This window comes from Vipera ursinii, assembly GCF_947247035.1.
Source record: "Vipera ursinii genome assembly, chromosome: 10".
Classification (NCBI taxonomy): Eukaryota; Metazoa; Chordata; class Lepidosauria; order Squamata; family Viperidae; genus Vipera; species Vipera ursinii.
This window is the reverse complement of record NC_139520.1, coordinates 16312730-16340494: the sequence shown is the minus strand read 5'-3', so window position 1 is coordinate 16340494 and position 27765 is coordinate 16312730.

Below are 27765 nucleotides of genomic sequence, written 5' to 3'. Positions count from 1 at the left end.
AACCCAAGTACCCCCATCAGGCCAGACCCGCTAGTTCAAATAAATGGGTCTTCAACCCGCGACGGAAGGATCGGAGGTCTGATGCCATCCAGAGCTCGACCGGCAGTTGATTCCATAACGCCGGAGCACCCACAGAGAAGGCCCTCCCCCTGGGGGCCACCAGTCGACATTCCTTGACAGGAGGCACCCTGAGGAGGCCCTCTCTGTGGGCGCGCACAGGGCGGAGGGGAGTCGACGCCGGCAGCAGGTGGTCCTCGAGGTATCGCGGACCCATGCCATGTAGGGACTTAAAGATCATAACCAAAACCTTGAACCTTACCCGGAAGACAACTGGCAACCAATGCAGCTCACGGAGCAAAGGTGTAACATGGGAGTACCGGGAAACTCCCAAGACAACTCTCGCGGCCGCATTCTGTACCAGTTGGAGCCTCCGAGTAGTCTTCAAGGGAAGTCCCATGTAGAGAGCGTTACAGTAGTCTAGGCGAGAGGTCACGAGCGCATGAGTGACCGTACACAAGGCCTCCCGATCCAGATAGGGCCGCAACTGGCGCACCAGGCGAACCTGGGCAAAAGCCCCCCTAGTCACGGCCACTATGTGATCCTCCAAAGTGAGTCGTGAATCTAGGAGGACTCCCAAGTTGCGAGCCCTATCCACAGGGGGTAAAAGCTCACCCCCCATAGAAAGAGGTGGAACATCCCAGGTGTCTCGGGAAGCCGGAATGTACAGCCACTCAGTCTTGTCAGGGTTGAGTTGAAGTCTGTTCCTCCCCATCCAGACCCGAACCGCCTCCAGGCAACGGGACATCACAGCGAGGGCATCACTGGGGTGGTTTGGGGTCGAAATAAAAAGTTGGGTATCATCAGCATATTGATGATACCCAACTCCAAAACCACGAATGATCTCACCCAGCGGCTTCATATAGATGTTGAACAGGAGAGGCGAGAGGACCGACCCCTGAGGAACTCCACAAGCGAGAGTCCTAGGGGTCGACCTCTGCCCCCCTGCCAACACCGACTGCGAGCGTCCCAGGAGATAGGAGGAGAACCACTGAAAAACCGTGCCTCCCACTCCCAATCCCCTGAGACGCTGCAGCAGGATACCATGGTCGATGGTATCAAAAGCCGCCGAGAGGTCTAATAGGACTAGGACAGAGGAATACCCCCTATCCCGAGCCCTCCAGAGATCATTCACCAGAGCGACCAATGCCGTCTCCGTGCTGTGCCCGGGCCTGAAACCCGATTGGTAAGGGTCCAGATAATCCGCTTCATCCAGGACCAGAGGGAGCTGATGCGCCACCACACTCTCAACAACCTTCGCAAGAAAGCGAAGGTTGGAGACTGGACGGAAGTTGTTCAATACAGCTGGGTCCAAGGCAGGCTTCTTGAGGAGAGGTCTCACCACCGCCTCCTTCAAGACGGTGGGGAAATAACCCTCACTCAAAGAAGCAGATATAACCGCCTGGAGCCAGCCTCGTGTCCTCTCCCTAGCTGCGTAAACCAGCCAAGAAGGGCACGGGTCCAATAAGCATGTGGTGGAACTCAGCTTCCCCATAATCCTGTCCACTTCATCAGGGGTCACAGAATCGAACTCCTCCCAGATAACATTGACAAGACCGCCCGTGTCCTGATCGTCAGACTCTGCCCAGCTGGAGTCCAAACCGGTCCGAATCCGAGCGATTTTATCCAACAGATGTTGACCAAACTCTTCGGCACGACCCTGCAAGGGATCCTCCCTCACCTCCTGATTAAGAAGGGAGCGAGTCACCCTAAACAAGGCGGCCGGGCGATTGTCTGCGGACGCGATGAGGGTAGAGAAGTAATTACACCTCGCCTCCCTCATCGCAGCGAGATAAGACCTAATATAGGTTCTTAACCGCAATCGGTCGGGTTCAGATCGGCTGGACCTCCAGCAGCTCTCTAGGCCCCGTTTCCGCCGCTTCATCTCCCGGAGCTCCGCGGAGAACCATGGAGCTCGCTGGGATCTGCGCCGGGTCAGGGGCCGCAAGGGTACAACCCAGTCGAGTGCCTCAGTGGCTGCCCTTTCCCAGGCTTCCACTAAGGCATCCGCCGAGCTGTGAGCAATGGAGGCAGGTGGAGACCCCAGCGCCGCTTGGAATCTCTCAGGATCCATTAGGCGTCTGGGGCGGTACCATCTAGTTGGCTCCGTACCTCCACGGCGAGGGGTGGCAAAATGGAAGACCAGCCGCAGGAGGTGATGATCGGTCCATGACAGGGGCATAGTAAGTGGAAAGCCCCCACCAAGATCATCCAACCAGAAGAAGAAGAAGAAGAAGAAGAAGAAGAAGAAGAAGAAGAAGAAGAAGAAGAAGAAGAAGAAGGAGGAGGAGGAGGAGGAGGAGGAGGAGGAGGAGGAGGAGGAGGAGGAGGAGGAGGAGAAGAAGAAGAAGAAGAAGAAGAAGAAGAAGAAGAAGAAGAAGAAGAAGAAGAAGAAGAAGAAGAAGAAGAAGAAGAAGAAGAAGATGATTCTCATCTTTAGAGTAACAAGAGATAGGGATGTCTGCAGAAAATCATCCAATATGTCATGATGACAGAGCTCAGTGGTGTCATCAGATCTTGGTCTGTTTTTTATTTGTGTGTCAAGATGACACATGCAACATCCATAAAACAGGCAGAACTTATATTACACTGTCACACTACCATCTTGACTTTTAAAATCACAATTTGCAGACATCCTTGCCTGGAGTATTCTCCTTACGGAGCTGCATTTAAGCTCTTTTCTCTCAGCTCTTAGACACTCTATCCAGGTGCTTTTCCTTTGCCAGGAATACAATGGCTAATTAATATTATCTTTAGTTTTAGCAATCATTTGAATTCATGGAGTTGAACTGTTGAGGTTTTCAGTTATTTTAATTTTTTACATGTTTAAAACCTTGGCATTGCCTTAAGTATTGAGAGGAGGGTAAATCAAATTACTAAACAAAGAAATTCAATCAATAAAAATACTCGCGGAACACCGCGGAGGGGGAATAACATCAAGAGTGAAATGAGTGCCAAGAATTATTCTACTTTTTGTCACACTCCTTTAGTGCCTTTTGATTTAATTTTTTGCTGGAGGTGCTTCACTTCTTCCAGCAAGCCTGGGACTGTATGTCATTACCAGGGCGTGAGTAGCAAGTGGCAGAGAATATTCATAGAAAAATGCAAAAATCATCTTTATTATTTAGGTCAGAGGTTTCTTGAGCCCCACAGAACCCCATTGGGTTGTTCTAGTCCTTCCTTCCTTCCTCTTGAGTTCTTTTCTAGCGCTTCTTTAACTCTTGTCCTCTTGAACAACACAAGTAGTGACTCAGACGATGGCAGAGCTGCCATCTGCAATTCCTTCAGTTCTAAAGAAGCCTCTTGTAGTAGAAACGAAAGATTTTCAAGAAAAAAGACAAACCAAGAAAGTCAGTTGCCTTTGGAAAAGCACCTACATGGCATGGGTCCGGAGTACCTCGGGGACCACCTGCTGCCGGCGTCGACTTCCCTCCGCCCTGTGCGTTCCCACAGAGAGGGCCTCCTCAGGGTGCCTCCGGTCAGAGAATGCCGGCTGGTGGCCCCCAGGGGGAGGGCCTTCTCTGTGGGTGCTCCGGCTTTATGGAATCAGCTGCCGGTCGAGCTCCGGATGGCACCTGACCTTCGCTCCTTCCAACGCGGTCTGAAAACCTATTTATTTGAACAAGCCGGCCTGGCCTGATGGGGGATATGTTGGGGTTTTAATGGGGATTTTTATATTGTTATTGATTGTTTTAGCTGGGCTACTATTTAATTCTTTTTAATTTTTGTATCCTGTATTTTTTATATGTGCCCTGTTCACCGCCCTGAGTCCTTCGGGAGAAGGGCGGTATACAAATATAATCAAATCAAATCAAATCAAACCTTTGGGTTGCCTTGACCAGGGGTCCCCAACCACGCCGTGCCAGCAACTGTTCCACACAAAGAAGCAAAGTCCCACCCGTGCGATGCAGGCAGCACACAAACCACACACTCTCCGGTCCGTGGAAAAACCTTTCTCCATGGAACCAGTTCCTGGTGCCCAAAAGGTTGGGGACCTCTGTCCTTGACAGTGTTGGTGAGCGTGTTTTGTTCTTGGTACTACTTGACAGAGCAAATCCCACCCTCACCAGCGCTAATGATATCACCTAGTAGGGTCATGAAATGTCTACAAGCAAACAACCAAGTTCAGGGAGCACCAAGTACTTAACTGAGGGTAAAAAGGAACCTTTTCCGGACTGTGGGGCACTTTGGGGAATCGGAGGGCATGTTACAGGGGCTCTCAAAAAGAGCGACTGTGAAAAGCATTCATATCCAACAGCCTTTGTCTCTGCATATGAAATCTAAGAAGGAAAGTAACATGTGAATGGAGGCAGGGTCTGAAACGAACCCAGACAGGCCCTAAAATATAGCACAAGTAATGTGTGATGGGCCCAGGCTAGCAATATTTGCCCAAGGCTGGGTGATTTGTCAGAAAACAACGTTAGTCTCTTGTGCTGCTTACCCTATTATATCAAATAAATCATGTGACAATTGGGCCAGGCTTAGGATACTTTGTCAGGCTTAAAAGACTCTGAGTAGACAAACTTAACCAACAAGGACCAACGGGGGCTAAACATAATTCTTAAACTTTTCTAGAGCAAAGACTATTTGAATGCAATGAAACCCATTCCATTTTCCCTCTGGCGGGGGCCACAAGTGCTCAGCCTGCTTCCTAAAAGCAGTTCCATAATTTCAGAACTTCGTGGGCTTAACTTTTAAAAGAAGATTATTCTTTTAAATTACAGCGTAGTGAACCCGTGGTGAATAGGTAAACCATCCATTATATATATATATATTTAAGGGACACGGCATGGAGACCAAGAAAAATGCCCAGAAGGAAGAAGCAGCTCCAGAATTGGAAATCTGAAAAGACCTCAAAGAAATGGGGTTGGGAATCACAATTTTTGCATGGTTTATAGTTCTTTGTTCACAGTTCTTTGGACACATCGGAGGAAGCAAAGGTGACACCTTATTTAGATGGAGCAAAAAATGCAGAGAAGAGAACAGGAAGAATTTTAGAATGACTAAAAATGGTTTTCTGTGGAATTCTGGTTCACTTCTGGTGTAAACACTCTAGAGTTCAGAAACTGATGATTTAAGAAACTAGTACTCAAGTTCTAGGGGAAAGACATCATGACATGCATTAGCTTAATTTAGAGTTTCAATATTTTCAGACATTCTTATTCCTTTGAGGTTTATTCCTATCAGGTAGACATTGTTATCTGGACAAAGAAAGTGGGTGGTTTGTATTCCACCTACAACTCAAAGATAATCTGTTCTGCATTGGAAATGTAAACATATGGTCTCGTATACCCGGTGGACTGCAGAATTAATGTTACTGGCAATTTAAAAACCAATGATGTATAAGTACAGATTAGCTACTTGATGATTGTAATGACTTATGGCTTCCATTCATTGAAAGGTGTCAATGAAAACTCATTCATCCAGGTCAAAGGTGGTCTAAAGATTGTATCATGGCAACTGGACCAAACTTTGTTAATCTGAGACATTTCGTTGCTTATCCAAGCAACTTTCATCAACCTTGAGACACCTTTGGCCTGGATGATTGAGTCTTCATTGACATATCGCAAGCCATTTTGGGGAGAAACTCCTGAATTTGTTTTGGAAAGACTTGGTACATTCCTACAGCTCTCTGACTCTGCCTAATTAATTTTGCTCTGACTGAGGAAGTTGCTTGGATGCGCAACGAAATGTCTCAGGTTAACAAAATTTGGTCCAGTTGCCACGATCCAACCTTTAGACATTGATTGAAATGTTTATTGTATGTTTGTACACATGTCCTGTACATTTTTGTTTCTTTGTTTTTAGCTTTCTCCCCTTTTCTTTATTATTTTATCTAATTTTTTGAATGTCGTTAATAGAAAAGACTTCCTGGGGAAAAGAGAAAAGAAAAAAAATAAGCCTGTTATGGCTATCTGGGAAAAGAACTCAAAACTTAGCCTATCATGATATAGTCTTTGCTTTTGTTTTCTTCTCTTGACTAAGAAAATACAATTCTATTACTTTGGCTGTCCACAGAACTGTGGGTGCCTGTATCTCATATTTTATCTGAAATCCCAGAAATGGGAAGTCAATAACTTTACCATCTTGTTAATGAGAATTCCACAAGATATGGGTTACACTTCTGTTCCCTTTGGGTTTTACAAGTTTTGCAAAATATATCTCTGTCATCAGAAAGGCCTGCCTCTTAAAATTCTTTTGCACCAGAACAAGGGCTTTTCCTGCGATAGCAAATCCAACAAAGCTTTTTCTGAGTTTTTTTAAGAAAGGAAAATAGTTGCATTCTTATTATCAGTTGTCCTTATTATTTATTCCTTATTATCTTCATTTAATCGTTCTTGGTTTCCCTGGTTCCCTTCTGTATGTTGTCAAAGAGCTGGGTCAGGACCATTTTTCTTTTGTAGTGTATTATTCCTCTTCCTTTTATTTGGGATCTTAACAAAAAAACACCCCTCTTTAAAGTGCTAATACTAATAATAGCAACACTAACATCTAGAACTGATAAAACCCCAAATAGCATATAATCCCTATGCCAGCGTGCCCAGTTTTGCACCCTCAGAAAGTTAGCAAGTATCCAAGCATCTTAGGAATGGTTGTTGATGCCAGAGTCACATATCTAGACTTATTTGTGAAGATATGGTAAATAAGGTTTTGTGGAGAGTTGCCGTATCGATTGAGTTGATTAATATTAATTATTAATAATTGAGTTGCTTGATTAATGAGCATGTATATATTAGGAAAAATAGGGAGCAAAATCTGTGTATGCTGAAAATACGGTGCCTGACGTTTCTGTTTCTTTTAGGGAAAGCCATGCCTTTAAAAAAATAAATAAAATAAAACTGGTTCATGAATAGTTCAGAACAAATTCAAGGTCATAGATAGGGGGATCTGAGCAAAATCGCACTTGTCAGTTTTATCCCACCATCTTCTCTAGCTTTGAGCGAATGCAAGCGCTCGTCCTTCTTCTTGTATTTGCTACAGGAGACTGGCAATCACAAGACAGATCATCAAATCCAGGCAAGAGAAATCTTTTTCCCCCCAACAATTCTTTGTGGCACTAGGCACTGCCCACAAGCCTTTTGACAATTCTCTTCAGAATCTCCCAGAAACCAGAACTTTATATTTTAAATTGAAGTAGAGAACTGAAGCTGCCAGAAACGTTGGTGGTGCAGGACTGTGTGAAGCCTAAACTTCTGTATTTTCCTGGGTTAGGACGCTGAGCTTATCAATCAGAAGGTTGGCAGTTTGGCAGGTCAAATCCCGAGTGCCGCGTAACAGAGTGAGTGCCTGTTACTCGTCCCAGCTTCTGCCAACCTAGCAGTTCGAAAGCACGTCAAATTGCAAGTAGAAAAATAGGGACCGCTATGGTGGGAAGGTAACAGTGTTCTGTGTGCCTTTGGCATCTAGTCATGCCGGCCACATGACCACGGAGACATCCTCGGACAAGCGCTGGTTCTTCGGCTTTGAAACAGAGATGAGCACCGGCCCCTAGAGTTGGAAACGACTAGCACGCATGCTAGGTAGGCAGATATAAAATCGAAATCTGACCTTTCGTTTTCTTCTCTTTGTTTACAGATCTTTCACTAGGAAAGGGAGAATTGTGTCCTTTCTTCTCTTCACTTTCAAGTTCAGGTTCTGGAATCAAAGGTCTTGTAACAGGTCTGCAGTTCACATGCAGTTGAGAGATGAATTGCCTATGTATCAGTTCATTGAAAGGGGGATGCACCAACAATACTTTCACTGTAGTTGGTTTTCATTACTTAGTTTAGTCAGGCTGACCAAACTAAATCTGTTTCAAGGCATGGTACATTCATCCATTAACGCTGAAACCAGTTGCAATGAAGTCCCATTTTTTCCCCACTCAGTAAATCTATAATGCTCTTTGTCTGATTTATATTTCTGGCAATAAATAAACAAACAAATAAAGATGGTTCCCTGAAACAAGAAACATTTTGTAAAAATGATAATAGGTCTCCCACCTCGCTCTTTCCTATTTGATCCATTTGACTGTAGTGTTGTATTACTTTGTAATATGACCAATGTTGGTTTCTTCTATTATTTTTGACAGGAACCAGATTTGTATTGATGAAAATATTAAGAAAAGCACATAAATAATCACAGGGAAAGCAGGACTTTCAACATCTTAGTCTTCTGATAATACCTTTGCTTTTGGAGCAATGAAACATCTCCATGTTCCTTCTTAAATACCACATCTCCCCAAAATCACCTCTAAATCCAACCAACCAAGGATGCGGTTTTGAACATCACATAATACAATTCCTTCCTTCCTTCCTTCCTTCCTTCCTTCCTTCCTTCCTTCCTTCCTTCCTTCCTTCCTTCCCTCCCTCCCTCCCTCCCTCCTTCCTTCCTTTCTCATTACGCATTCCAACTCAGTTCCATAATCCCTCACATTAGATGCTGAACAAAGCAGGTAGCTATGGGCTTCCCTTGGATTCATCTTATGAAAAGGAACTCTAGGTAGGTCAATGTGGATGAAGAGCAGGCAGACCTGAGGAATGGAGTTAAGTAAGTCATCAGCCTAGAGTCGTTACATTCCCACAAACGGTCTAAGTCCAAACTCTCTTGAATTCAGTTGACCCTGCACCAATTTAGTGTTCATACGTGTAATTTAGTGTTCTTCTCGTGTAAGCAGTAAATCTTCTGAACTAGAACTTATGTCTGATTCGGATCCTTTACACCTGACAGTCAGCATGTTCGTGTTTAGATATGAGATACAGGTAGTCCTTGACTTACAAGCATAACTGAGCCCAAAATTTCTGTTGCTAAGTCAGACAGTTGTTAAGTGAGTTTTGCCCCATTTTACGACCTTTCTTGCCACAATTGTTAACTGAATCACTGCAGTTGTTAAGTTAGTAACACGGTTGTTAAGTGAATCTGGTTTCCCCATTGACTTTTCTTGTCTCAAGGTTGCAGAAGAGGACACTACGACCGTCATAAATATGAGTCAGTTGCCAAGCATCTGAATTTTGATCATGTGACCACGGGGATGCTGCAACAGTTGTGAAAAATGGTCATAAGTCACTTTTTTCAGTGCTATTGTAACTTGGTCACTGAATGAACTATTGTAAGGCGAGGACTACTGGTACTTTTCTTGATAAAGATGACAAAGTTTTAGACTTTGAAACCTAAGCAAAATAGAAAATTTTTGGCAATGGGAAAAGGAAATGAATATGAGAAAGATTTATTTATCCAGTCCACAGGAATTTCCTTTGCTCTGAAATGCTAAGAACAGATTATGGAGAGCAATAATTCTTTGATATTAATTTCCTCCCTTTAGGTATACATGATGATGATGTTATCCATTCAGTCTCTTTACCCTGTGAAACATTCACACATATACACCCATGGACACACACTTTGGGGTATTATTTTTAACGGTTTCACTGAAATAACACATTTACCACTTTATTTTATTTCATTTACCACAAAGCAAATAGAACTTGGCTCTTGCCAGAGCCAGTTCTATTGAAGAAATGAATAACAGGCACAAAACAGTATTTCCATACAATTAACTTGTCACATAACCGTAAGGAGGCTGGCAGAAAAGTTTTCAAGCAATATTTCGCTATATTATACAAGACATTGAAGCTGTGCTGCTCATGGCAAATGTAAAGATATGAGCTTGCATTACAGAATATAGCTCATGCATATAAACACAAATTTATGTCCAAGGGCCCTAGGACTGGGACAGGCTTGTTTCTGGAAGCCCTTAAAATTTAATAAACCAAATGAAAGGGAGAAAAAAGAAACTCAGAACCGTGAATTTAGTCTGGACAAGGATGCCTCAGACCATTCCTAGCCCACTTCTACCTGTTGTTTATTTGGACAGTAACCTCAGTTTGAAACCATTATTTTGGATCTTAGTTTCTGTGGCAACAGAAGAGAGTTCCTGAGTCTCTTTCCTATGACATCACTTGGGGGTAACTCAATATTCATATCACGTCTCCCTTTGGTCTGCTTTTCTTGTATGGGAACGTCCCAAGTTCTTTCAGCCTGTCCTCGTAGGTCACGTCCGTAAGTCCCCGTATCGTCTTTGTTGCCATTCTCTAGACTGTTGTAGAACCAAATAAGCTATACATATCCATATCTAGCTATACATCTCTGGGATAATGTAGGTTTTTAAAAAAACAAAAACAAAACATGCATCCCTGAGCTTTGTTGAAAAGGTATCTTGCCCAGTTCTTTGTTACGGCCTTTTAACTTCGACACAATCTGCAACGACAGAGAAGGAAGCAGTTCACCCATGAGGTGGGGAGATCAGGCATAGAATGAGAGTGATATTCTCTCCTAAGGTCAAACCTTCCTGGTAATACTATCTCAATTTCAGGAGTGAAGTGTGTCATTAATTTTTTGCGGGAAGATAGCTTCCTCAGACAAGTCTATCTGGTCTGTGTATCCATCAAATGCTTGCTTTTAGCACCCCCACTGCAGTAATAGAATGCTTGCAAAATCAATTAACAGGGAAGATTGTTCAGACTCCTCTTAGAAGGAGCATTTTTGCAACATTTTCCTGTGTTAATAATAAAATATTTTATCCTGGACATCCCAAGCTTAATTACAAGAAATGATTCTTCTAGTCACTCCTTTGCTGTGATATACAGTACATTCATAACTTCAGTGTGCAAACCCTACCTAAGGAGGTGCAAACGTTAGTTCCCATAATTGAAATATATGTATTCATTATTATCCCATGAAGGAAGCATCTGTTCAGGAAAGGAGACAGGCATATTCAATAGCGTTGACTCTAGTTTTTGCTTTTTTAACAGGAGAGGAGAATTTCTTCTAAATGGGAGATAAAGTTGTCATAAGAAAAGTTTGGAGTTGGCTGTAGTGAGATAAGGTCGGCATGTTTTGGATCAAATAAACCAATGAAATCCCTCTGAAACATCTTAAATCAGAAGACCCAGTAGCCCAACTAAACAATCATCTGCAACATACAGTGTAAGGACCATAACAGCCATTATGTAGGACTGACCGGCAGAAGACTAGCAGAGCAGATCCGTGAACATCAGCTAACACTCAGAAGACACTATAAAAGCTCCTTAAACTCACAACGCATGGGCAGACTCAATCATAGTTTCAACTGGGAAACTGTGACCATCCTCAACTAAGGTGAATCCAAACATGTTGGAAATTCCTAGAAGTCTGACATTTCAGACAAATCAGCCGTCAACAGGCCCATAGAGATAAACTATATTTAGACCCCATTCAAAAGAGTCAATGAAAAAAACTAAGAAGAAAAGACAAAGACCTGGGCCCATCCTCTCAAGCAATCAGCTCCCTGATATACGGGGATTAATACCAGACAAACAATCTAGCAAAAAACAATGCCAACCAAGGGTATTGACAACAGTATCCTAACCAAGGAGAAAGCCACACACCCCTACCAACACTGGGAGGGAAAGTTGCTGTATATATACAGGGAGCAAACCCCATACTGACCAGCATGATGATGTTAGTTAGGTCAGGGGTAGGCAACCTCGGCTCTTTTATGACTCATGGACTTCAACTCCCAGAATTCCCGAGTCAGCTATGCCTACCCCTGAGTTAGGTAATGAAGCATCTGCATGCAAACAATCAAACTCAGAGATTAATAAACACTTGAAGGTTCAACCCTCAACTACAAATATTCCCTTCTATTGGAGTCACTGATATATTGCTTCTCCAGGGTGGATTAAATTACAAATTTTATTCTCCCCCATGACTTATTACTTCTGTTTAGTCCAAGTACTCTCAGAGATAATTTTTCATTATTTTAAGTTAAAAGCTATTCTTCCAAGGAAGTGTTTCTATACATTTATTCAACTATTTGTATATCTATTCATCCATGAATCCCTTTCTTTTGCTCTTTATTTCTACCCCTTCTTTATTTTAAATAAACATTATTTGGGCAAATATGGTTGCTAGTTACCCCTCATCATCTCCATTAGGTAGACCAGGCCATGAAATCAACTTTACAAGAAGGCCAAAACTACTCTTATTGAGATTATCTAAATAAACAGAATCTTGTACGTCTGACTGTGCTTTACCCCTTTCTCCTTCTTATGGTTCAGCGAATTAGGAAAGTGTTTATCTAGGCCAGTTCTGGATGCTATCTGGAAGTTCTGGACTTAAAAAAATGTTTTACCTTTTGTTGCCTTGGCAAACGAGCTTGCTTGTCTCCATCAAGTTCATCTTCTTCATTCTCTACATCCCTTCTCTTTTACCACAAAGCTTTTGGAGCAAGCCTCCCAAAGCAATTATTAAAAAGGTAAAGGTTCCCCCGCACATGCGTGCTAGTCGTTTCCAACTCTAGGGGCCAGTGCTCATCTCCATTTCAAATCTGAAGAGCCAGCGCTTGTCTGAGGACGTCTCCGTGGTCATGTGGCCAGAATGACTAGATGCCAAAGGCACACAGAATGCTGTTACCTTTCCACCGTAGTGGTCCCTATTTTTCTACTTGCATTTTTATGTGCTTTTGAACTGCTAGGTTGGCAGAAGCTGGGACGAGTAACAGGCGCTCACTCTGTTATGCAGCAGTCGGGATTCGACCCACCAAACTGCCAACCATCTGATCGACAAGCTCAGCGTCCTAACCCACGAGCCACCGCATCCCTTAAAAGGAATTATTATTTGAAGCCTGTATTGTTCTTGAGACAACATAGGAATTATCCATCAAGAAAAACATAGCTATATGTAGAAAATAAACACGTTGATCATATCCATTATTTATTTCCTTTACATAATCCTGACTTGTAAAAGATTTTGGTGGCTGTAACTATTTTGCTAAAATGGGGACAGCATTTTAGCCTATCAATGTTTCTCTCCTAGGGAACAAAAAAAAATGTCTGCCATGAACTCCGCATGGCATCAGGAAGGGCATCCAGCCAGTAAACGCTCAACTCCATCTAATTGTCCAAAGTCTACCCCAAATTAAGGGATTATAGGGTTGTAAAAAGGGAGACTGTAACCTATAGATGGCTGTTTCTTGTTCTCTGATGAGATATAAGCTTTACATCTCTGAAGATGTTCTTAAAACCTTAAATTGATAGTGGAATAAATGAGATTCTAAGGTCACAGCTCCGATTGTGGTCCTCAGAGTCCTTCCAATATGTTCACCAAGCTGCAAGTTTTAATGTCACAGTTAGGAGAAAATATTAAATACTTGGGAAATAAATGATAACTACTGGGTTTAAATTAAGGCAAAAGTAGTTTCACCTACAGTATTTGTCTTGACTCACTCACCTAATTTTTGACTCTTCAGCTGAATTTCCCATGATAGTCCAGAAGAGGGTTTTTTAAAAAATACATTAAAACAAAAAACAAAAAAAATCTGTGGCTTCTGTTAAAAAAAAGACAGCTAAAAAAAAATTCAAAAGGAATCAACTTTATATTGCAATCTCCCCCTTCTACTTTTTAAGCCCTCAATTGAAGATAACAGTTCTGCTATTAAACAATTGGAAAGAATTGGAATTTTCGCAGAACTGATGAGAGCTAATGTCATATTTAATTAGAAATGCCCCAAAGAAAAATGGAAAGGCATGTATGGGTATGAATGAAATGGAAATGACCTGAATGAAAATTGTCTCTGCAAAATACCTGCCGCGAGAGGAACAGAATCAAAACCTAAATGGCAAAAAAATGATGTACACAAAAATCTGTCCAGGAATGTGGAAGAGTTTTCTAAATTATCCAGGCTTGCTTCAAGCAGATGGCCTTGATCTAATGAACACAGTTTTCTCTTTGTCTCTCAAGGGTTTCCTGTGATGCCAGAACAAATTGCAGGATGCTCAAAAGGGAGACTTGTTGAATAGCTATCCAGCACCTGAAATTCATTCCACACACTCTGATTTTTCCAACTGCCCTTTTCTCTCTCTTTCTACCTCCCGGTTCACAACAGTCCCAATTGATGGATCAGAGGAAACAGGTTCTGGCTAAAAGAAGACCACAATATTTCTTAGTCTCCTTGCAGCGTCCAATTCCAACTTTATTTATCTTGGCATTTGGTAGGCTGCTACAGACTGTGGGGGGGAAAAAATGGGAGGGAGGAGAATGGGTTTTCATCTTCAAGAGACACTGGTCTGATGCTGGCAAGAAAGTCCAGACAATGGCAGATGAGAAAATCTTGCTCATTTCCAAGGGGATTTTAGGTTTCCTCTACCAATTCACTGGTGGATCTGCCCTTTTCAGGAAAGAACTTAAATTCTTTGGTTGTTTGAGCTTTAGAAGAAAGAAAAAGGACAATGAAGCAATTGAAGGGAACAAAGGAAAGGTAGAATTTTGAGGGGAGGAAAGGACAGCTTTGGCCAAAGAATAATAATAATAATAATAATAATAATAATAATAATAATAATAATAATAATAATAATAATAATAATAACAATAATAATAATAATAATAATAATAATAATAATAATAATAATAATAATAATAATAATAATAAAACAGTAGCGGTGGAGCCTTCCTTGAGCAGCTGCAAAACTAAAGTCTTAAGATAAGCTCTTCTATCAATATCCTATGACTAATAGTTAGTATGAATCAAAGCAAGAAGGTCTATGGAGATCATGGAGTTGTCTAGATCATGGTTGCCCAAAAAGTGCTTTTTCAAGAGGCAACAGGATTTTCTTTGTTTTTCCTTGAAGACATTTCGCTTCTCATCCAAGAAGCTTCTTCAGTTCTGAAGGGTGGTTATAATCAGAGCCCCAAGTGAGTGAAATTATGGAAGTTTTGAAATCGGTATCTGCAATCCAGGCACTTTCCTTTCTACAGGATATCCCCCACTTTCCACTTTGTATTTGTAGGACACAGCAGGATGGAATATTGTATGGCAGGGGTCTTCAAACTTGGCCCTTTTATGACTTATGGACTTCAACTCCCAGAATTCCTTAGCCAGCCTGCCTGGCTGAGGAATTCTGGGAGTTGAAGTCCACAAGTCATAAAAGGGTCAAGTTTGAAGACCCCCTGTTGTATGGGATATTTTGTTTTTTTCTAATATCCAGCACATTGGGATCCATTAAATAGAAAGTTAATCAATCAATCTTCTCTTAGGAAACTAAGACGATGTCTTAAAATGGACTCCTGAATGTGTCTTTCCAAGATTTCATGTAGATTTCATTTCAGCCCTGGACATACTGAGTATTGAAGCTGGCCAGAACTTCCTGTAAACCACATCAAAGGCTTCTCCTGTTGGGATGAAATAAAAATGAATAGCATGGATCCAGACATGTGACTTTTTTGATATGCTTGAATTTTTACTTTGACAGATCATTACACCCTTGTGAAATTAATTGCCACCATGCTGTCATGGAAACTGGAATAAAATATTTGGGAGCACCTGCCACAAAACACACAGTATGAACATGCTCAGATATTTGAACAAGGGGACAAGATTTTCATTAAACTACGAAGGATAAAGACTTCTGGTCTGTTAGAATGGTGAAGACGAACTGGTCAATCTTAAATTAAATCTGATAGAGCTTGCACTTTAACAGCAGCAGTTAAATGTGGGTTTGTAATGTTTTGTTAGACTGAGTGTCAAAGATAAGCTCCATTTGCAGTGACAATAAATAGGTAGATGTTTTGCTTAGCTGGAAAACAGACTGAGTTTTGTCCTTGGGCATAAACAACATTTTCCATATACTATGGAGAGAATATGAGAAAAAATACAGTAATAGACCCTTGAGAAAGGGTGTTAAAACACATTCGAGAAAAAATGCTGAGTTTGCCAAGAAGCAATAGTTTCAGTTTTAAATGCTCCATTTCTAATACCCAGAGATCTTTCAGAGGGCTGTGCTGTTCTGCCAATTTAGCCTCCAAAAGTTGCTTTGTAGTATGTGGACATGTGAATCCTGGGAAAAGAGGCAGTTGCTTTAAAAAGTTGCAAACTTGGTTGTATTTAAACCCTTGCATGCTCTGAAATCCCCTTTGGAAATTCAATCCTAAAAGTGGTACATCTCTAATCTCTTGCTGACATGGAATGGGACAACTCACCACAGCTGACTCGCTCTGGCTGACTTGCCCCAGCCAACTCACTGCAGGATCATTCAACCTGGGATAACTCAAGAGAGGGACAAGTAGAATTGCAGCTCACCCCAGTGTCAAGGACTGCTAACTTGAGAAGGTTAAAACCAAATGCAGGACAAAGCCTCTTTTGAGTTATTCTGAACTGAATTGTCCTGTGGAGAGTTTGCCCATGGTGAGCTGGCAATGTTGAGTTGTTCCATGGACAGTTGGCTGGGACAAGTTGGACGGGGCAAGATAGATGGGGCAAGTCAGCCAGGGCAAGTGGGCCTGGGCAAGTCAGTTATGGCAAGTTGTCCTAGACCAGGGTAGGCAACCTTGGCTCTTTTATGACTCGTGGACTTCATCTCCCAGAATTCTTGAGCCAGCAATGCTGGCTCAGGAATTCTGGGAGTTGAAGTCCACGAGTCATAAAAGAGCCAAGGTTGCCTACCCCTGTCCTAGACCTTGCTGGCAAAGGGATGGGGTTGAGGAACTAGTATTTCCTACTTTTCAAGCAGAATAGGACAACTCGCCATAGCCAACTTTCTCCAGCCAACTCATCATTACCAGTTTGGCACAGTCAACTCTCTCTGGCCAACTCACCACAGGACAACTCACTGCAGGGAAATTCAGCAATTCAATTTAATTATTTAAAATAATTTCATTCTGTCCCTCCTTTTGCATCCTTTGTTTAATGATTCTGTTCCTCTATTTCTTCAATATTAGTGTAACTCTTGTCTCACAGCGAATTATCCCATGGCAAGTTGGACACAGCGAGTCAGCCACAGCAAGCTTGCATAGACTCCTTTGCATGTAATCCTGAGTCAATTTAAAACCTACTTAAAACACAGGGGTACATTTCAAGGTAACAACTGGTAAAAGATATGGCAAATTTAAAATACCGGTACGTTGTAGCTCTATAGTCTTCAATAGGTTGCAGTGTCATCGTTTTCTAATCGTAATTTGTAGGGCAGATTTTTCTTAGCACACGTCTATAACTTTGAAGCTGGAAAAACATAGAAACTGCAAATAGAAGGCCTAAATCATGCTAACTTCCATAGAAGCGGACAAAGAATATTTAAAACAACAACAACAAAAATCATGCTCTACATGGGATAATCTTTTCACTTATGGCCACCATCTCGAAGACCCCAAGCTGTCTCTTAATAATTTAAACGTGCTGTAACGTCTCTTTCTTGTATCTAAAGTTGGATGAGAGACGTTGTGTGTACTTAATTTGCCCTTTACTTTTACATGTTCTCAAAAACAAGTTCTTTGCTTCAGGGGACAAATGTCTCCTTGTTTAAATATGTATTGAAAACAAACATTTCTTCATTTCAAATCAAAGCAGTTTCTTATCACCATAAGGCCAGATACAGCAAACCATCCAATAATAGAGCTGTTACGTACATCTATATATGTAGCAGGGGGAAAAAATGAGTATAATAAGATCTAAAGACAAATAAGAATAAAAACTTCAAATTAACATTTTAGGACCTCTCCCCCCCTCCCTCCAAGTATTGTGGATGAATGCTAAACCTTAAATAACAATTTTGAAGAGTTTTTTTTTTAAAAAAATAATGCTGCACAGAATAGGCCCTTTTCACCACATTTCTGTGCTGAAAAATATATTCGTTGTACCTTCTTTTAATAGAAGTAAAACATGGTATGATGTTAATAGCATTCATGAACACCAATGAAATGTTTTCATGCTCAATCAGGAGAAATGTTCCTAAGAGGAATGTAAAGGGAGCAAGTGCAATGCACACAAAAGCCACATTTGTATCAGAATAGCAAAAGACTGCAATTGGATCCCAAGATACAAAAAAAAAAAAGATAGTGTGTCGATTCAACCCCTCCCCCCCAAAAAAGACCCCTCAGGTGAAGGATAAGAAGGACGAGGATTGAAGAGCACAAAGAGTAGCCAGTGATTCCAAGGCTGAAAAGGAAAATCTATGAGAATAATTTAAAGAAAGGGAGACGAAGGTGCCTCTTAATTCAGTAGGGCAAAGATTTTAGTTGAGGAGGGTTTTTTTTTCCTCTCAAAATTTTTGTAAAGGATGCTGTGGTGACCAAAGACAATTAAGATCAGAGGAGACAAGGAAGGACTGAAAAAGGAACAAAGGCCACTGGATTTCTCAGAACACTCAAGCGTGGAAATGGAACACAACCATTCGCGTATTTCAAAAGGTCTTTCAACCAAGTTCTAAAATCAGAGTCCAGAAGCAATGCAAACTTTTTTTTTTATCATGTTGGAGCTTTCCCGTTTTAATTATTAAAGGCTTGTCATGAGGTCCCATCAGGGGTTTGAACATTTCTTTTAAAGATGGCTTGTCGATGCCAGCTAGATCTTTTGATCATTTCTTTTTGCCTTTCCAGACCTTTCTTTATGTTCTCTAATCTTTGCTTATAGTTTAATCAATACAAAAATCCATATTTTTTATTATTTAAAACCCTCTCTCTTCTGTGGGTATATTGTCTCTTCATATTGGGTTGAGAAACTTCATGGAAAATGCGGCAGTTTAGAACACAGAACAAAGTCTTACTACTACAATAAAAAGGTAAAGGTTCTCCTGCACATGCGTGCTAGTCGTTTCCAACTCTAGGGGCCGGTGCTCATCTACGTTTCAAAGCCGAAGAGCCAGCGCTTGTCCGAGGACATCTCCGTGGCCATGTGGCCGGCATGACTAGACGCCAAAGGCGCACGGAACGCTGTTACCTTCCCACCGGAGCGGTCCCTATTTTTCTACTTGCATTTTTACGTGCTTTCGAACTGCTAGGTTGGCAGAAGCTGGGACGAGTAACAGGCGCTCACTCTGTTACGCGGCACTCGGGATTCGACCCGCCAAACTGCCGACCGTCTAGAATATTATTATTAAAGCTATTTGGCTTGAATTTCTCTATGTTTAAACCTCTTGAATAACTGGACTCAGTTAAGAATCCCTCAGTTTTTGAAAGTCTAAACATTGTATAGAATATAATAAGTTTACCTTTTTGTGTATTGCCATTTCTTTTCATTATTTGTTTGCCCCATGGTTGTCCATGGACATACAAAGGGGAAAATGACAAAATGTTGACAATGGCATCTTCATGCAGATGCCATGTGTTTTGCACTTATTTAATTTTAATTAATTTATGTCCCACCTTTATTCTTTTTTAATAAATAATTCAAGGCAGCAAACACACCTAATCATCTTTCCTCCTTCTATTTTCCCCACAACAACTACTCTCTTGAGGTGAGTTGGGCTGAGAGACAGTGACTAGCCCAAGGTTCTCCATATGGCCTTCATGTCTAAGGTGGGACTATAACTCACTGTCTCCTGGTGATTGGCCCAAACTTACCCATGCATAAAGTGAGACTAGAACTCAACTTGATTGATGATTGGTCCATAGTCACTCAGCTGGCTTTCATGCCTAAGGTGAGATTAGAACTCACACTCTCCTAATCTTTGGCCTAAAGTCAACCCTGCCAGTTTTCATTCCTAAAGCAGAATTAGATCTGACATCTCCTGGTTTTTAACCAGTGGTGGGATTAAAATATCAGAACAACCAGTTTTCTGCATGAATGCAGGCCTGGGCCTCTGAGGGCTAGAATGGACTTCCAGAAGTGTCATCCCCACACTTCCGGCAGGCCCTTCTAGGCCTGGGAGGGCTCCTCCAGGTCTTCGAAGCCTAGAATGGACTTCTGGAAGCAGTGTGCATTCAGACAGTTCTCCGAACTCAACAAAATTTAGCTACCGGTTCTGCTGTACCAGTGCGAACTAGCTGAATTCCACCACTGTTTCTAACCTTGTTCCTAAACTACTGGGCCAGACTGGCTCCCATTTTTGTACTTGCCAGAGATGTTTGTTATTACTGCATTTTTTATGATGATGTGAATTGTTATTTCAGTGTTGTTGTGGTCCTCTGTGGATGGCCTGTTTCCTCTTCCTCTTTGTTCTCGCCGACATTTTAATGTATGTCAATCTGAATATTCCGTTGACCTCTATAGGCATTGAAGCAACGTCTGAAATTTCAAGACATTGTTCAAGAGATCTTCTACGTTTGTATTCTCTGCCCCCACCTAAAAGTCCCTTGAAATTGTAGAATTTACCCCTCACTATTTCCCTCTCTCTGTATTCCAAAACTTATCTTGAAAGGAAAGCATTGCAGAAAATGCCAAACGATGCCCAGGCTACAGAGTTGCTGAAGCTATATGCAAATTTTGGTAAAGCACTATATCAAAAGAATCTTGCTGATTGGTTCTGGTGGGGTTTTTTTTTTCCTCCAGGAATTTTTATTAACAGTGTTTTATCATCAATAAACAGAGAAGGCAGGAACAAATTGGAAGGGTTCACAGACTCTGTTTTCAACGCGAAGGAAAAGGGACATAACTGTTTCCCCAGTCCAAATTGTACTGTTACATCTTTCGAAAGTGTGACCCTTTTTAAGCAGCTCGGAGTTCATTGTCATTCACAAATGGGTTTAAACGCACGCGAAAAGTAAATAAAATAAAAACAATCACGGACGCTGCGAGTCTCTGAAAGTGAGTCACTTGGCCCTCGACATAGAACAACATAGAAGAATAGGGACTTTGGAGGTCTTCTAGTCCAGCCTTCTGCTTGGGCAGGAGACCCTATGCCAGGGGTCTTCAAACTTGGCCCTTTTATGACTTGTGGACTTCAACTCCCAGAATTCCTCAGCCAGACACGCTGGCTAAGGAATTCTGGGAGTTGAAGTCCACAAGTCATAAAAGGGCCAAGTTTGAAGACCCCTGCCCTATGCCATTTCAGACAAATGGTTGTCCAGTCTCTTTTTGAGAGGCTCCAGTGATGGAGCACCCACAACGTCTGAGGACAAGCTATTCCATTGGTTGGTTGCTTTCAGTGTTAGGATTTTTCTCCTTAGTTCTAGGTTGCTTCCCCTCTTGGTTGCTTTCCACCTTACAGAAAATAAGCCACCTTGTAGAAAACTCAATTATTTTACAAGAAGTCAGAACAGGATAACGGGGCGCCACCCTTTATATCTGATCTAACACTTGCCTGCAGTACCTTTACTCTGTAACGGTTTCCATGTAGCTACCTCCAACATCATTTCTCTGGTCAAATTGTTTTATGTGTTATAATCTGTGGGTTAGCTATTAGAGAGTCATGGATCCCAAACAGGGCTTAATAGTGGATCATAAAATATTTAGGCCTTGATACATGGGTTTAAAAATACTTCGGAATGTAAAACCTTATTTCCCTCCCCCCTCCTCCTTGCTTGCTGACACATAGACATGCACGGCCACACACAATAGGGAGAAAATCTTCCCCTTTCCCATTAAGGCTGTGATTTAATAGTGTTTTCATTACAGCGGATTTACTGTGTGATAATCAATTACTTCTTGAGAATTAAAATATAAATTAGGTTGTCTGGGGGAGGGGAGGAAATGGAAACTCTAAATCAATTGATTCAAGCTAAGTATAAATACAGATTTTATATGTTCTATTCTCTGAATACCAAGTGAGTTTCAAATGTCGTGCTCAATAGAATGGGCATCTGTTTCTTAGGTAAGCTGTCATATTAGCTTACTGTAATTTCCACCTTTATCCTAACCTTACCTTGCTAGAATAATCCTCCCTCTTCTCCCTCCCTCCCTCCCCCCTCCCTCCTTCCTCTCTCCCTCCCTCCCTTCACTTTTTCCTTCCTTCCTTCCTTCCTTCCTTCCTTCCTTCCTTCCTTCCTTCCTTCCTTTCTTCCTTCCTTCCTTCCCTCCCTCCCTTCCCTCCCTCCCTCCTTCCCATGTTTGAGCAGAAACCAGGCGAATCTGATTCCTCTCTTGTTCAGCACTTAAGCTATTCTACATATTTCTTGTGAAATATACACACTCTTACACATAACTTTTCAAAATTCCCTTAAAATGAAAACAGATCAGTAATGTACAAAAATTAAAATGGTAAAGAAGAAAAAAAAATTAACTGGTAGAGAAAGAGGTTACAGTATGTCTTGTGGTGAGGTGACAAAACAATTGAATAGAAAACTACACTACACTACACTACACTAACACTTAAACTTAAACATGGTGCTATGTTCACAGTATTTGAACAGATCACACACAGAAAAATAACAAAAGTATGCACCATTCTTAGCTTGTTAAGTGCAAAACTTGCAGTTATTTGTGGTTGACCCTATTCAGCCAACCTGTTTCGCAAAGTACCATCTGTTATATTCTGGAATCATGCTGCACATGGATAGCCAGTTTAGCAGGCTCAAAGTGGGAATAATTTTACAGTACTGTAATGGGTCTTAAAAGCAGTCTAGTGGGTGTATTTTGCATTAGTTGAAGCCTCTGACTCTATCTACATAGAGTAAGCAGTTTGGTGATTAGGTCATGAATCACTGACTCCAAGCTGTCCTAGAGCAGGGCACCCACCTGCTGTTTAAATATGAGCTGTGAACCTCAGAGGACTCTTCCCAAGTCAAGAAGTAGTTATTTCCAAAGCAATGTGGCTTTTCTGACAGCAGCTTCTAGGACCAATGTCTATGGAGATTCTCGGTCATCCAGGTCACGGTTGTCCCAAAGGTGCTTTTTCAGGAGGCAGCTGGACTTTCTTTGTTTTTCCTTGAAGATGTTTCTTTTCTCATCCAAGAAGCTTCTTCAGCTCCGACTGGATGGTGGGTATCTCTTCCACTCCTTCCACTCCCCACCATCCAGTCAAAGCTGAAGAAGCTTCTTGGATGAGAAGTGAAACGTCTTCAAAGAAAAACAAGAAAGTCCAATTGCCTCCTGAAAAAGGACCAATGGTGCTGGACAACCCCAACTTCTGATTTGCACAGTGACCCTGTCAGGCATGGAACAGGTAGGAAGCTGCTTGCCAGACAGGTAAGCCCACACCTGGATGAATATGGAGAAACCTTTCTGCTTAGTTAATTGACGATCCAGCAAAATAGGAAGGCGCTTCATCTATTCTTTTGCAGACTTTCGACTGACAAACCATCGTGCATATCTCCTGATTCAAGCCAAGCTGTTTCCTGTTGCCAAAAGACCCTTCTGCTAAAGAGAACACCTGTGTAACATCTGGGCAGAGTGGGATTTGAAATGATATCCTCTCTACCTGGGTTGGATGGCAAAACCCTTTACTTTCAGCTAGCCAGCCATCTTTTCAACTTTAGCAAAGCTGGCTGAGAAGTTCTGGGAACTGAAGTCCGCACCTCTTGGAATTGCTAAAGTTGAAAAACCCTCAGTCAGATGGCTGGCTGGCTGGCTGGGAGTGAAGACTTTTGCCATCCAATCCAGGCAGAGGCTCTCATATTGGAATTCTGGGAGTTGAAGGCCACACCTCTTAGAATTGTTAAGGTTACAAAACACTGGGTTAGACAGGAGAGAAAGCCATTACTATCCCCTTCCTCATATTACAATAAAGTCTGTAATACTTAATGGGAAAGCTATTAGTGGACATTTAGCCAGGATCATTGACACTGTTATTCATCTATGTGAACTGCTAAATATAAACAATGAAATACCTTGCCCATTGACTGCTATAAATCAAAGCTGTGGTTTTAGTCTACTGTAACATTACACAAAGCAAATACGCTGAAGGCAAAATGAAAAGAATCTATACGCTTGGCATTGATGAAGTATCAAGTGCCACGGTTCTCTTCTCCAAAGCTTTAGTACAGGATCTATTATTTAAATGTACAGTGAGCACTAAAGTAATCAATACTTTGCAAGTCTTGAGTTCTAAGAGTCTTCGATTCTAACCAGAGGCTCAGGAATGATGGCCTCTGATGAATATTGTAGTAATGCTTACTGTTATTTTCAATATTTGAACCATGCCATTCGACCTCGGATGCTGCCATCTTGCAACCAACAAGGACATCCGGATTACAGTTCTTTATAGAGACAAGCAAGTAGCTTACACTGACCCTATTTTTGTAAAGAGTTAATAAGAACCGATGAACTTTCAGCTCATATTGAAGCAGAGGTTTATAATATACTACTAGGAGTATCATGGATTGTTCCCTTTGTTGGAGAAATGGCTAACTGATAGCATATAATTGCTTCCTCCCAGGCAGCTAATGGACAAGAAATAATTGAGAATCCCTGGGTAGGTTTAAATAGGATAACTATTAGGTTGGGGCAAAATGAAAGCCCCTTTTTGATACGCATGGAGGAAAGAAAAGTACTTGCAGATTTGTAGAAGCAGAAACGAGAGCAGCAGAGACAGCAGGAAAGGATAGATAGCAACATAAGAGCAGAGACTTCAGCTGATTCACTTCAGCGGCGGGATGCAAGTTGTTATGACTCTATCTCTTACACCATCTGACACTTTATGAGCTACAAAGGTTACTGATTGGCTCCCAAGTGCAATTCACAGTGCAGGATAAAGCCTTTTATAAAGCCTTTCATCATTTGTGGCGTGCATACCTATGGGCTCACCTTTCTTCATTGTTTTGACCCATCTGGAAAGATGGTAGGAGTGGCAGGCTGTGGGCTTCATCAGCAAAGAAGCACCCATACCGTGGGTGAACCCAAACACTGTGACCATCATAAATATGAATCAGTTGCCAAGCATCTGAATGTAAATCACAAGTCCCTGGAGATGCTGCAACATTCCAGCTGATCGGCGCTTCTTCTGGGCTCAGCAGAAGCGCCAGGATCAGTGCTGAGCTCCAGCTGGAGCCTGGCGCTGATCCTGGCGCTTCCGCTGAGCCCTGACAGCCCTGCAGCTCCAGCCGTCTCTCGCTCAGGCTTGCGCGGTGCTACCACTGGTTCAGCTCATTCCCCTCCCCCGTTACCACTTTTCTAGGATGGTCGCGTACCACTTGCCAGGTGCCAATGTACCACAGGTGGTACCCGTACCACTGGTTGAAAAGCCATGATCTAAGGAAATCAAACCAAATGATCAGGCTTTGCTTTAAAGCAGATTTTGTATAAAAAAAAATCAGATGATTAGAGAATAACAGAGTTGGAAGGGACCTTGGAGGTCATCAAGCCAACCTCCCTAACCATAAACCATAAACCATTTCAGACAAATGGTTGTCCAATCTCTTCTTGAAAGAGTCCAGTGTTGGGGTACCCACAATTTTTGAAGGCAACCCATTCCACTGGTTGATCGTTCTTACCATTAGGACATTTCTCCTTAGTTCTAGGGAGCTTCTTCTCCTTGATCAGTTTTCATCATCTGTTTCTTGCCTTGCCTTCAGGAGCTCTGGAAAATAGTTTCACACACACACACACACACACACACACACACACACACACACACACACACCATCTTTGTCGCAGCCCCTCACATATGGGAAGACTGCCATCCTGTTTCCCCTAGACTCTTTTTTTTTTGCTAGACTAGACATACTGCTAAGCTTGTAAGCCGTCCTGAGTCTTCGGAGAAGGGCGGGATATAAATGGAATTAAAATAAATAAAAAAAATAAATACCCAAATCCTGCAACCGTTCTTCATGTTTTCGCCTCCAGCCCCCTAATCATCTTTGTCGCTCTTCTCTGTACCCTTTCCAGAGTCTCCACATCTTTTTTACATTGTAGCGACCAAAATTGGATGCAGTATCCCAAGCGTGGCTTCACTAAGGTTTGGTAAGACCACACTTGGAATACTGCTAAATGACCACCCTCGGATTGCTAAATTGCTAAATGTATTTTAGTGATTGCTAAATGACAGGCATAAAAGACAGAAAATGAAGTATCTGCTGCCATTTCGAAGTTGTCCAGCTCTGATTGCCTTGATGGACAGCTCTGTTTACAGTCCTTAAATCTATTTGCAGTGGGGAGTGGCTACCGGCTGAATCTATAAGAATCAGAGAGGCTGGAGATGTAAATGAGAAAATCTTATCCAAGGCAAATCCAACCACGAAGCCAGATTTCTTTTGAGCCGGGTGGAATCAGCACATACCTCCACAGCCATTGTAAAGATTTTGAATACCCCCACCACCCCATAATTTATATTTGCTTTACCTAATCAATTAGCTTTCTGTCAGGGCCCATGTTGCACTATATCTTATTTACCTAGTTATTGGCCATTTTCTCCTTCGTGATTTATATCCACTTTTAGCTATAGCTTTGCTGATATATCAGTAATAAAGACAGCCTCTATACTGCTCCAGCTGTGACTGGGCGAAGCTATAAGACGCTATAAATCACAAGCAAGGAAATGGCCATTTACACTTCCCTTCTACACAACTTTCCCCAATCAATACTCTCAGCTGTGCAACTTTCTACAAAACAGTTTTTTTTTAACAGTACTGGGGAAAAAAACAATACTCAAAGGCTGGACATTTATGAAACATGCTTCCCTCAAAGATGCACATTTTAAACTCTTCCAGTTCAGAATACAGGTTGTCCTCAACTTTGAATAATTCATTTAGTGACCGTTTGAAGTTACAACGACACTGAAAAAGTGACTTAAGACTGTTTTTCAACACAAGCATTGCAGCATGATGCAACTGGTTCAGATTTATGAGGGTTAGAGTGTCCCGGGATCATGTGATGTTCTGACAAGCCAAATCAATGGGGAAGCCAGATTCACTTGATTGTGTTCTTAACAACTGCAGTGATTCACTTTGCAACTGTGGCAAGGCAAGTTGTAAAATGGGGCAAAACTCACTGAACAAATGTCTCACTTAACAACATAAATTTTGGGCTCAAATGTAGTTGTAAGTCAAGGACAACTGTATAATATACAGTATAATGTATACTGTATATAATGTATAAGTCACAGAACTCTGGAACCTCTGAAGTTATTGCTAAATTATATTTATATTCTTACCATTTTTGGTCAGATGAGTGGCATATATATTTCATAAATAAATAAATTATTGCCTTTTTTGCTTATTCCTCATTGCGGTCTGCTTCCTAAAAGGGTTTGGTAAGCCACGGCTTAGATTAATGATGGTTGCAGTGTCCTGTGCTCATGCGACCCCCTTGCAGTGTGCATCTGGAGGGATGGAGTCAAAAGTGGCTAAGCATTCATTGAACAGTGTAATCTGAGCCCCACCCCTTTGTACACCATGACATTGATGTATGTACAAAAGGGGTGGGGCTTGAAATGATGTATGAGCCTTGGTGGCGCAGTGGTTAGAATGCAGTATTGCAAGCTAATTCTGCTGTCTACTAGGGGTTCAGTGCTCACCGGCTCAAGGTGGACTCAGCCTTCCATCTTTCCGAGGTTGGTAAAATGAGGACCCAGATTGTTGAAGGCAATGCCCTGACTTTGTAAACCGCTTAGACAGGGCTGTAAAGCACTGTGAAGTGGTATACAAGTCTAAGTGCTATTGCTGTTGCTACAAAAAGGGGTGGGGCTTGGAATGGCCACAATTGTTTTGACACCCCATTGCTTTGTTCTTATGAGTCCTTGGCTTTCTATCCTTGACATTGCCTTTTCTCATATAAGATATGAATGATAATACACACTGATAATCAGCCTTCCTCAGCCAATTGCCCTCCAGAGGTATTCCTCTCTCAGCTGTGCTGCTTGCTAGCTTGCGTTAATGCACACTCCAGTGATGGATTTGTGTTAAAATGCTGTAAGCTGACAACAACAAAAAGACCTCAGCCATCTCTCTGAGCATATAAGCATTCTGAGCGTTCCTTCTTTGCTATAAAAAAGGTGACAGTAAAAGCCGATCTGGCCTCTAAAGTGGAGTTCAGAACGATAAGAAATTAGCAAAGGATTCTATGTTTTTAAGGATGTTTAAATCTTCCAGTACCCTATTTCACATTCTCCTAGC